Source organism: Austrofundulus limnaeus, unplaced genomic scaffold (genome assembly GCF_001266775.1).
Source record: "Austrofundulus limnaeus strain Quisiro unplaced genomic scaffold, Austrofundulus_limnaeus-1.0 Scaffold12, whole genome shotgun sequence".
NCBI lineage: Eukaryota > Metazoa > Chordata > Actinopteri > Cyprinodontiformes > Rivulidae > Austrofundulus > Austrofundulus limnaeus.
In genome coordinates, this window is record NW_013952414.1 from 3,955,226 (window position 1) to 3,967,068 (window position 11,843).

Sequence of the window (11,843 nt, forward strand, 5' to 3'; positions counted from 1 at the left end):
AATAATAAGAGATTGTACATGAGTTTTTCAAGTTTGGCCAAATGACAATTATTATTTTTTACATAAAAATAATTTTAATTTACTGACTGACATTAAAAATGGTGGATGAAATGCATTCTTTTTCAGAATTAAAAAAAAACACGTACAATGAGAATTCAAATAAGGTGCAGGAAACTGGTGCAGCTTTGAATGCACACATGTATAAAGATTATCACAGCACTGTGGTCCATCCTGTCCGAGAGGACAAACAGGCTCACGTCACGAGACATTCCAAAGTTTTTATTGCACTTGGTCACACCCGGATATGATGTCATACCTCTAAAAACAGTTCTGAAATAGCAAAGCACATGTTAAATGGACATTTTGATTCTCTTACTGGYTAAAATAAAAGATTACAACTGATCACAATGTATAAAATATAAYACTGTAACTTGAATTCAGTTAATCAACCACAGAATATCCAACAGATTGCTGGAACGTCATTGCGATGTGTTTGAGTAGCAGGGAACATAAATGGAAATTAGCTTTTCGAGTAAAGCAAAACCCATTTTTGGTAAAGATGTTAAAACTGACACATGTGAGCATGATGGTGGTTACGTCCTGCACAGACTAGATGCCAAGGGGACTCACAAGACGGTCATAATTATGTTGTTAAGAGGAGCGACATCTGGAACTAGGTGGCCTTTGAGTAACACCAAATCTCCCCATCCCAGCCTTCTTTGCCCCCCAGCGACTTTGACAATCCATCCTTTTTACCCTCCAACAATCTGCCCCTTCTTCACACAGGAGCTAAGTGTGTGTGTATATGTGTGTGTGTGATGGGGTGAGGCAGAGACGGGTGGGATGAACAGGTGGCAGCCATCAGGCAGTAGACGGGGAATGTTTTGAATGGAAAACTCGCCTCCATTCCTCACGTAGTACCTGGGTGTCTGCCCTTCAACAGTGGTCCAAGAGACACAGCGAGGATGCGAGAGATGAAATGAGAACAGGTGGTGGCTTGTCGTTTAGCCGGGAAATGGAGTTCCCCCTGTAGGTCTGTGATAGCGCAGCAGCAAAAAAAGGCGGCACGGACCCCGTTCTCCACAACAGGATCCCTACAGCTCGCAGGCCTCGGCAGATCCCCGTGCCCAAAAAACAAGACCCCTTCAAAACGATGCAGCTTGACTCGGAGCAGTGCACAGCGCTGGRTAAAGTCCATTTGGCTGTTGCAAATAGAAAATTTGCGGAGGACAAAAAAGTGCAATCCTGGAAGAGAATGAACAATGTGTAATTAATGACATACCTGCCTCCAATCTGTCATTGGTCAAGGGCCAGGCTGCCATCATTTTGTACTTGATTGAATTGCAGTCACGCTCGTCACTCTTTGAACTGCCGCCGTCCCACAAGAACTGGATGCTCCCTCATCTGCGACGGTGTAATTGACAGCTCCCCCGCCCACCCACTCCACCTGCAGCCTTGGCCGGCTAAGATTTTACACTCATCTTTTCCTTTTGCCATTCTTAATAATGATATAAATGTTGCACAGCCACTTCTTTGTCGTTTTAAATCTAACAGTGTTTTAAGCTTCYAGTTCGGGGCTATTCAACTAAATTGCTGTGGGGGCCACAGTTACTGCAGACTCAGGGCACAGGGGCCAAACATACTGCAACTAAAGTCATTATGTAAATAAACCARTTATTTCTTCCTTTGAAATAGTTTATTTTTGCTGCATTTAATCAAGAATACAACACACAGAACCCTGTGTAATAAATGTAGTGATGATAAGACAGCATCAAAACAAAAATAACACATTATGCCTCCTGTTTAACACAAATTTTATTCTGAAATTTTTGACTTGCCAAAATTTCCAATTTTATTGTCATTTTCATAGTTTTAACTGTCTTGGATGTTAATAGAAATGTTTTTACCAGCTTCTAGCCAAGATTCTGACGTTTCTGTAACAAACATGTCTATGTCTAACTAAAATAACTTTTAATAATTAAAGTAGGACATTGGGGGTTTGGGCTTAAAAGATTAATTAAGCAATTGATGGGCCGAATTTTGGTCACTCGTGGGCCGGATGTGGCCTGCAGGCCGCCAGTTAAATAGCATTTTTTAGTTTATCCATTCTTTATTTAATACTGTTGACTAAACCAGTGGTTCTCAGCCTATTTTCCCCTAAGCCCCACTTTTACTTTCATGCTAAACTGCTACGCCCCACCTCACCCAAAGATGTGTTTAACCATTACCTTTTTTTTAATCAAATTAATAAAATAATTATATTTTATTTTGAAAAAGAAGAACTGAGTTATAGAGTTTTAATTATTCAATGGACTACTTTTGGGGATTTTAAAATACCAACAATAAATTGATATTTTTACTTACCAAATACCAGTATGTATAAGTTAGTACAAATACAAGACATRCACACAGAATCAGATGTATGTAATTATATATACCAGACATTTTTATGTATTGTTACTGTGGTCTCACAGGTCTTTGTGTAGACATTTATGATTTCTGACAAATAAGTCTTAAAGATTTTTGTCACTGTTATCCCGAAACGAAACACCCGAGAATTTCAAGTCTTTGAAATTCTGAATGAGCTATTTGCATGATAAGGTGTGGGAGGGGAAAAAGATGCTGCGCTGCATTTTTTTTAGACGAATAACCCTTTAAAAAATACATTTTTATCATCTGCATGCACTGTCTCTCCCCCTTTCTGAGGGAGGAGATCAGAGAAACGGGCACTATCTCTAACATTGATGTAAATCTGAACAAACAGCAGGAGCAGCCAGCTTGAAAGCGAACCTGGAGGGAAGTCTTTTAAATTTAGATCCAAACTGAAGGGAATCTGAGGAGGACTGGGMATGACTTGGTAGATAAGAAGCATTAATGCTTTTGTTTTACATATGATATGGTTTTAATCAGCGTGTAAATTGTGATGATTTACATCCCATCAAAGACCTCGAAGAAGAAGCCATTTATTAACTTAATGCAAGCTATAGCTCTACTTTTTTGGGTTTCTTCACAGGTCATATCAGATCATTTTACTGACATGGTCTCCAGTTGAGTTTGTCCTCCTGTCAGTCTGTCCATCCTTTGTCTCCTGTCCCTGCAGCCAARTATAGAATCTTTTTCATTTCTTTTTCTTCCCGTCCCATTAGATCATGCATGCATGTCTGCTTAATGTCTGCTCAGGACAAATCAAACTCGCAATTGTGTCTCCGAATCTGTTGTCTTTACTTGAGTTCAGAGACAGGTACTTAAACATACCTCCACCATCATTGCATAAAGAGGCCTAATGGAACACGGTGCAGAAAATGAAACACTAATTCATAATTTAGTCGAAACTTTTTTATTTTTATTTTTTAACAGCTGATTCTCAGTCCTGTAATACAGTGTTCCCTAAATTGTTTCCAGTTTGTAAATAATGTAAGGCAGTCTCGATGAGTAAAAGTGGCCACGGGACCATGCAATAGTAATGAAATGAGGGAGAGCGCTTGAGGAGGATTAAAAAACAAAGTTTTGTTTGAGAAGGATGGTTAAGTATTTGCAGCTGTCATTTCACAAAACGACAGGGATCCATCCGCATAAAAGAATATTTATTTATTCATCTCACAAACTGTCAAGTGCTCTAAAGAGCTGGCAGTTTGCTTAACATCAGGGAGCAAATGAAATGAAAACACTGGCTCAATACAACTCATCACTTACTAATATTTGGCACAAAGAAAATCTTGATTTATTCTAAGACCGAATTGTGCAAAAGTGTGTAGACAAGTGCTTGTTTTGCTGATGATGAGTCACCATCTGGAGAGCTCGGGAGGAAATCTTAATGCAATTAAGTGACAGTAGCATTCGTTGAAGGATGCACATGACCTCTTTTCTAACTTAAGTCATCTAACGAGAAGGGACAGAGTGTCGGTCACCTTGYGAATGTTGGGAAGGGAATTTCTCAAGATATTGTGAGAGATGTGTAGAGCTTATATGTGTTGTGAATGACACTCAGCTACCACAGCAAAAATCTATCCAGAGGTTTTAGAGAATATTTTATTGCTAACACTTAAGGCACATACATCGACACTGGGAAAACATTATCAGCTTTGGTCGTGGGCAATATTTAAAAATCATCTCAGTGAAACAACAGACAGCTGATGGGTCTATTGCAGGAGTCTGCAAACTTTACAATAAAAAAGCCATTTTTCTTCCTCAGCTTGCAAACATACCTCAACTGTGATTATCAACTGGTGGCTCGTGGGCCACTTTAAGCTTTTTATTATTATTATTTTTTTGTTCACTTTAAGCTTTTCGAATGTTTGTTTTCCGGCCAGTGGGGGTGACATACATTTAAAATATATAGTGAATTTGAATATTCGTTTTACACTTCCTAATAAAAAAGAGCATATTCATGTAAGCAAGACAAAATACATAGTTTATATCAAATTTAACAAAAAAAAAATCTTCTCAGCAACTTGCCTTACAGGTATTCCAAAACATTCYTGAAAGATTTGAGAAAAAAAGATCATACCGTAAGGCTGGAAGTTGGATCACTGAAGTGGTCAACAGGTTACTAGTGTGATTTAATGAACGTTTCACTCCTAGTAGTTTCGAATATTTGCAAAGAAATGACCAGGAAAAACAATTCAATTCAATTCAGTTTATGTATATAGCACCAAGTCACAACATACATCGCCTCAGGGTACTGTACACAAAAAACAATGTAAAGAAGAAGCCAGCAGATTGTGTTGAGTCTTTCATCACAATCTCCCATTCTGAGCAGCTCATAAGCGACAGTGGAGAGGAAAAACTCCCTCTTAACAGGAAGAAGCCTCCAGCAGAACCAGGCTCAGCCTCAACCGGCTCGGTTTGTGGGGATAGGAAAGTGACACAGAGAATCACAGAAGGACTGGTCCAGGTACACCTTCCTCTGAAAGGAAAAGAAAATGTTATTGATCGAAATAATTACAACAAACATGTTGAGAGTGACTAAAGACAACAGCAGAGTGGGGGGATGTGCTCAGTTTGTCCACCAACAGTCTAAGTCTATAGCAGCAGAAATGAAGAAATTTAGGAAGCCTAAACTTAGCTATAGGATTACCAAAGAGGAAAGTCTTCAGTCTAGTCTTAAAAGTAGACAGAGTGTCAGCCTCATGGACAGAAACTGGAAGTTGGTTCCACAAGAGAGGAGYTTGATAACTGAAAGCTCTGCCTCCCAGTCTACTGTTAAAGCTATCATTTTCTGTTATGAATATAAAAAACAACAACAAAAACATCAATCTCATGTTAGTTTTGGTTAAAGCTCAAAGAGTCKCTRCAGAGGGACCAAAGAGCTGCACGTGGCCCCAGAGCCGCAGGTTGCAGACCCATGCTCTATTGTTTCCTAAATAGCATGCCATACTGTGTTATTATCTTTGTGAACCCGTGTCGTTTTTATGAAGGTCCTGGAGGTCAAAGTTGGCTCTTGAATCAAAATCATAACCACTCATTCTTTCTGACTGACTATAATGAAGGAAAAAAGTATTTTTGCAAAAAGCAGCCTCATTGTCTCTGGTTTGAACAAGGGTCTGGAGACATCAAGTGGTCTATCCGGAGTGGAATGTAATTTTTGTGAGGGAAAAAAAAATCACATTCATCCTGATGTCTTCTTAAATACATCTGTGCAGGAAGCAAATAACGTGTACTGTGTTTATGCAACTTTATTTTCTGCCAGAGAAAAACCTTTTTGTCTATCATTTTGACTAAGTAGCTTTAGTCAATGGTACATGTCTGCTCCTCCTACTGAAGTGTGCCACTTAGTTCTAAATACAAAAATCCCTCCAAATCCCCCCGAGAAAAACAGCAGCTTAAGGACTGTAGGTTAATGTTTGTTGTACTTGCTTCCCCCACTCCGTGTAAGATTATATTGCAGAACATGAATCACAGCCGACAGTGAGTCATAAGGAACATTGGGATCTATAAGCAATAATCCAAAATGAATTTCTTTCATTGAGCTTTTATTCTGAAAAGTCAAAACTGACATGATGCTTTTATTGAACTTCCATTCATTTTATTGAAAATTACCAACAGATCTTTAATGTGAGAAAGGCTTAATATATTTTTAAATTATTTATGAAATCATATATTGGTTTTAAAAGTATAGTTGTGGCATTGTATTTTTAATATGTGATTTATAACAAAATGGTGTAATGTCTTTTATAGGTTTTGCAATATTCCATATGACCCATAGATGTCCTTGTTCAGCAAGTGATTCAGCTGCAATCCTGGTCTAAAAATAAGCTGCCTCAGTTTCTCAGCTTAAAGTAAGAATTATATATTCAGCTCTATAAGAAATAACAAACTGAAACATGCATATTTAAAATAAACCTTTAAGATTTTTTAAGCATGTTTCTCTTCATCCTTCAACACAAAAAGTTTTTCATGCGTGCAAACATGTGAGCTGGTTTTAAACTTTCTCTTTTATTTACATGACCTATGCAGGTTTATTATTGTTTTTTTATTTTTTGTGGGTCTAAATAAAGAAATGTTGCAGAGGGAAACATAATGGAAGCTGCAGCGCAAGCTCATCTGCTCTTTTACCTCCACGGAGGTTTCTGTAAGTCAGCATCTGAGACACAAGTTGATTTAATATAGCGTAGGCAAGTCTTACTTTCATCCACACGTTGAAACAATAAAACTGTTTGGAACCATGTTTTTTTTTATATTTTCAGTGTTTTAAACTGGGGACAGTGGTAAACCGCCCATTTTCAGGCAAAACTCCAAAAAGCTTGGATATTCTGAACTGCAGCCAGGTGCATAAACCAACCCATTCTCACTCCCAAGTCGTCACATATTGACGCTTTTCCAAGGTTCCCTCTACGTCCAATGTTGACGCGCCGGGTACCCCCGTCACGTCAGTTACTGACGAGATGGGGCGAAATCTGTTGTCATATTTTCAGAAAGAGTAGAAAATGCGCAAAAACTACCGTATCGAAGSCTGAAATTACCTTTGTTCACTTTAGACATCCTGTCCCWGACCCTAGTACCTAAAATTAACCATTTTTAGAAAATGTAGGAAATTCACGTAAACATGTTCCAAAGCCTGAAATTACCTAATATTCACCATGGACATCCTACCCCTGATCCCAGTACCTAAACTTAACCATTAATCCTGATTCCTCATGTTAACCTCAGACCCTCGACCCAAAGACCCCTGGTGGCGCAACCCGGAAAAGCCGCGGGCGTCAAGGACTGACGCGAGGGGGGTACCTGATGCGTCAAAATAAGATGCAGAGGGAACCTTACCTTAAGCGTCAATATGTGACGACTTGGGAGTGAGAATGTGTAGCATAAACACAAACAGCCAGAGCATTGAAGGTGCAGAAACACTCCCAATCCCCCAAGTAAAACCCCAACATTTGGGCACCAAAACAAGAGGCTACAAGTAAGCCCACCTTGTCTCAGTGTTTCTCCGGGTGATTCTGACTGCATCTTGACTCAACCTCCCACACATTGGGCTCCTTCCCTATGAGTGATGTGACATTCCAGGTCCGTATAACCAGTTTAGGCAGCCAAGATCGTATTGTCCAGCCCGCTCTTCTTGGCAACACAGCCTCATGTGCTTCTTGTGGATGGTTCAAGAGGAAAGATTCAGTCACTAAATGCTCACTGTTAAGCCTCTTCACCATTGTTGGGATGGTCGCCTAGCATCTATGATTTTGGCAATAAAAATGTGGTCTATATGGGCATTCATACCAAGAGATAGGCAGGGATGGACCTAGACATTTGGGGGCCCAAAGCAAGAGATGTTTTGGCAGTGCTGTCCCAATTCTTTTTGGGATGTAGGTGAAGTGGTCAAGCTGTATTTCCTTATGAACAAAGATTAAGGACATCTTTCAAAGAGTTTCAAAGTGAGGGAAGCAATGTTGTAAACAAAGCCACACATGTAAAATTATTTCTGACGTTCAAAACATTTTTTTTTCATTCTAGTAATAATTATAAAGGTTTGATGTAATACGATGCAATTCATTTGGTCCAAAATTAAAAATAGCCTTATATAAGTAGTTATTCAATATAATATATTGCATCTGGTTGTATAAAATGTGAATGATGATTGATAGATTAAATTTTAGCTTCTTTTTGGGATGCCCCCTTTTTTGTGAAATATTTCAACCCGTTCGATTCAAATTAAAATCAATGAAGTGACTCAAAAGAAAAAAAAATCAACCTATATTATTTTCGAATTATTTTTTTTACCCCTAACCTAACCTAACTGGCCCTTGCCTGCTTACACAGTTCCACTCAATTCTAGTTTCCCTTCTCTGCTCCATCTGGGATTTCTCTCAAAGACAAGGATTTCTCCAGTAGAACAACCAGGCCAACCAGTAAACAGATGGAGGAATTGTGAATGACGACCTCAGTTGTCTGCTCTGTTTTAGTCTGCCTGTAGTTTAGCAATGGCAGCGGAGGAAGTATGAAACCAGTCCGTGTTGACAAGGCTTCCAAATTAAGTTTAATTTGTTTCACAAAGCCTGCAGCTCTCATTTACAGCCATCTCATTCAGCTCTGTACTTCTCTTTTCCCAGCAGGTGATGGTTGTTTATGGAGCACACAATATCCAGTTAGCTTCTTAGCTTAGCGTCCTTCACTGTTGACCTGACGCACTACATACCTGCACGCCACGGCCAGACGTTAGCAATTGGGTAAGATCAGATCCAATCATTTTTAACTTCTACATAGTCCACGCCTCCAGCAAGCCATATTCCTGAGAGGGTTCACACCCTCTGCACGAAGCAAAGCGAAGAACAAGGGACTGGTTTTGCCAGGCTAGCTCAAACCAGAAACATAAACATTGGTGACAGATGACGTTGTATCAACTTATTCGAGGGGTGCCTCTTTTATGGCAAAATATTTAATTTGATTCTCTACCTTATGTCTTTAATCGTTGTCAAAAGGGATGCTTAAAGTCTAAATATATGGGCAGGAGTAACACAGGAAAATAAGACTAGTTTTATTAATAATATTAACAGAAATGATAAGAAGTTACTAGTTTTCCCCTACAAACTAATTTGACTTAGGAGACTCTGTGATGGTAAACTGCACCCCAACAGMTTAGGAGATCATTCTTGGCCCTCCAGTACTCTAAACTGGGAATTTATACTGGGCATCCTCAACAAAAGGTCCTGGACTGTTTYTTAAAATGTGTTTTATCTGTCCAACAAAAAAGTAGAAACACTAAGTTGAGAAAATGTACGGTTTGGAATGGACCGTTACTCACAGCAATATCTTCCTATTAATTCACTGTAGCTTATTCCATTTCATAAAACATATTGCTCCCTTAAAATATGCACATTTCCTACAGAAATCCTCTGCTAGGACTGGCATGTCAACAAAACCACACTTGGAGAAGTAAAAACGCACTAAGCAAGGCTTTTGAATCCGTGTATCACARAGCAAAAAGACTGTCAGCTCCGGTGCAGCAGATCTTAACGGGAGAGGAGACAAGAGGAATGTGGAGCAGACGTGGGTGGTATTTAAAACTAYATATAAATAAATAAAAGGTGTAAATAAATAAAAAAAATCTTGCTACATCACTGAGCTGATCGTTATCTCATGTGGGGTGAATCCAAACAGATCAAATGGAGGACAAGCTGCTTAATTTTCTTAGTTTATCCTTGAATCTTTATGTGCTTTTTCGGAGAACTGAAATATTTATATTCAGCTCCTGCATGCATATTTAACCTTATCACTACACTGAGTTCGATTACACTTGACACTCATAAAAGGACTCGGATGTCTGCATATAATGCTTCTCAGTCAAGCAAAGAAGAGAGGTATTATCTCAGCAGACGTTAAAGTTTCTTTTCTGTCATTTTTTTAAGAGGGTGAATATTAGGAATGCCGGCCAAGAAAAGGCACTTTTTGGATTATTATTCAAACGATCCACTAGTATTTTTTGTTTCAGATCTTTTCCATTAATACAAAAAAAGTTTTTTTGTTCACTTTTCAAAAGTTACACCTTCACTCTTTCTTAAGAGTGGATAATATTAGCTGGTATTCACAACTAATGGTAGAATATTCACCTGAACAAGTGTCAGATTTGTACAATTCAAGTTGAAATGAACCGATGCTTGATACGTMTAATTTTGCTTTGGAACAAACTGAAACGTCTAACAGTCTGAATTCACCAAGTTTGAGAGGGTCTCCAGTTTTAATGTAGGTGAAGTGAATGTTTAACGTCAAGAGGACGGCTAAAACACTCGGAGCAGATGATAAATGATACAAAAATTCACTCCCAGCATGTTCATGATTGACACTTGTTCAAAAACTTAGTTTTGAATTTTAATGCGCTGCGTTACCCCCCCTTTTTTAGTTTTATCTTTTTATTTATTAAAAAAATAACCAAGCAAGCAAGGAAACAAACAAAACATGAATTCAAGACAATTCTGTAAATCTTTTGATCGATTATATTCCGTAGATGCTTTTTAGTAAATATTTTCAGCCACAAAAATGTCTCATTTTATATATATTTTTGTATTAAAACACAATTTTCATTTATTATCGACAAGGCTTTTTGCTTCGACACAAGCCTGTGTGTGAACYCTACAAAACCCTAAAATATGATGTTTTGAAAAAAAAAATTGCACCAATCAAATGGCTGATGATCAGAAATGGCTGGTTTCAGATTAATTGGTGTTGAGAAACTGGAAACCAGAACAAGGCAATAAAACTGACACATTTCTATTTGTGAGTGAAAACTCATTTTAATTACATGTTCGCATATTTCTTTATCCCCTTTTAAAGTTTATGTCACACAACTCTTACAGGCAGTTGCGATGCTTGACTACTGCACTAACACAAACTAAATCCATGCATTCCTTCCTTGGGGTTAAGGTTTCTTCTGATCCACCAACACCTCCTCCAATCTCACCCTTTGAGTGTRAGAGGTTGACAATTCTGTCAGATGCAGGCTCCCACCTTTGACCCCTTTTTTCTTTCAACTGATCCACCTAGAGCTCACTGTCCCTTTGAGTTTGACCCAGTTCCTTCCCTGTGTCAACCATATATTTTTTGTTACCTTATGGGACATAATATAGAAAAAAATAAGGGGCTATGTCACACTTCCTTATAAAAATCTGTATTTGTTSCAGATTTTCAATTTTTTTCTAAACTTATTCAAGTTGTAGTCACTTTATTGCACAAGTGGAGGTGACCAATGACAGCTGAGGATCTTTTTTTAAAGCAAGGCTTCCATAAATCATTAAACAGCTGAAGTTCATAGCTTCTTGATTTTTTTAAAATTCATAAAACATACATTTCATAAATAACCAATATAATCGTGTTCACAAATGTTCATTATCTTAAAATACTCCACGTTTTAAAATGACTTTCATCTTTCATTATATATATACTTTATACTGTATATATATTAGTTTGAATGATGTAGCCTGTGTGGATCCTTGCTGGTGGGCTTCAGAAGACAGCAGCAATGTCAAATATTGATAAAACCAGAATTGTTTATTTCTGACTTTGACAATGTTCCAACAAGTGTTGCCCACCTCGATACCGACCAAAGGGACACTTCCCTTTGCTCGCTTCCTTTCTCACAGCAGTCCAGGATRGAGCTGGCACTGATTCAAAGGGTTTTATTTGACAGCTCTGAATCATTTGGGCCACACAAGAGCCTGGGTTCACCACCCTGAGGACATGTCTGTCACTTACAGCCAAATAATACAGGCCATACTGTTTTACAGGAGTTCTGTGTGCTGATATTTTATATAAAGTAAAAAACTTGGTGTTGTGGAATWCTTATTTTCTGTATCACCTTGACACTGACCACTTGTTCCTGTTCCTGAAGATATGAACACTTGTTCATATCTTGTGATATC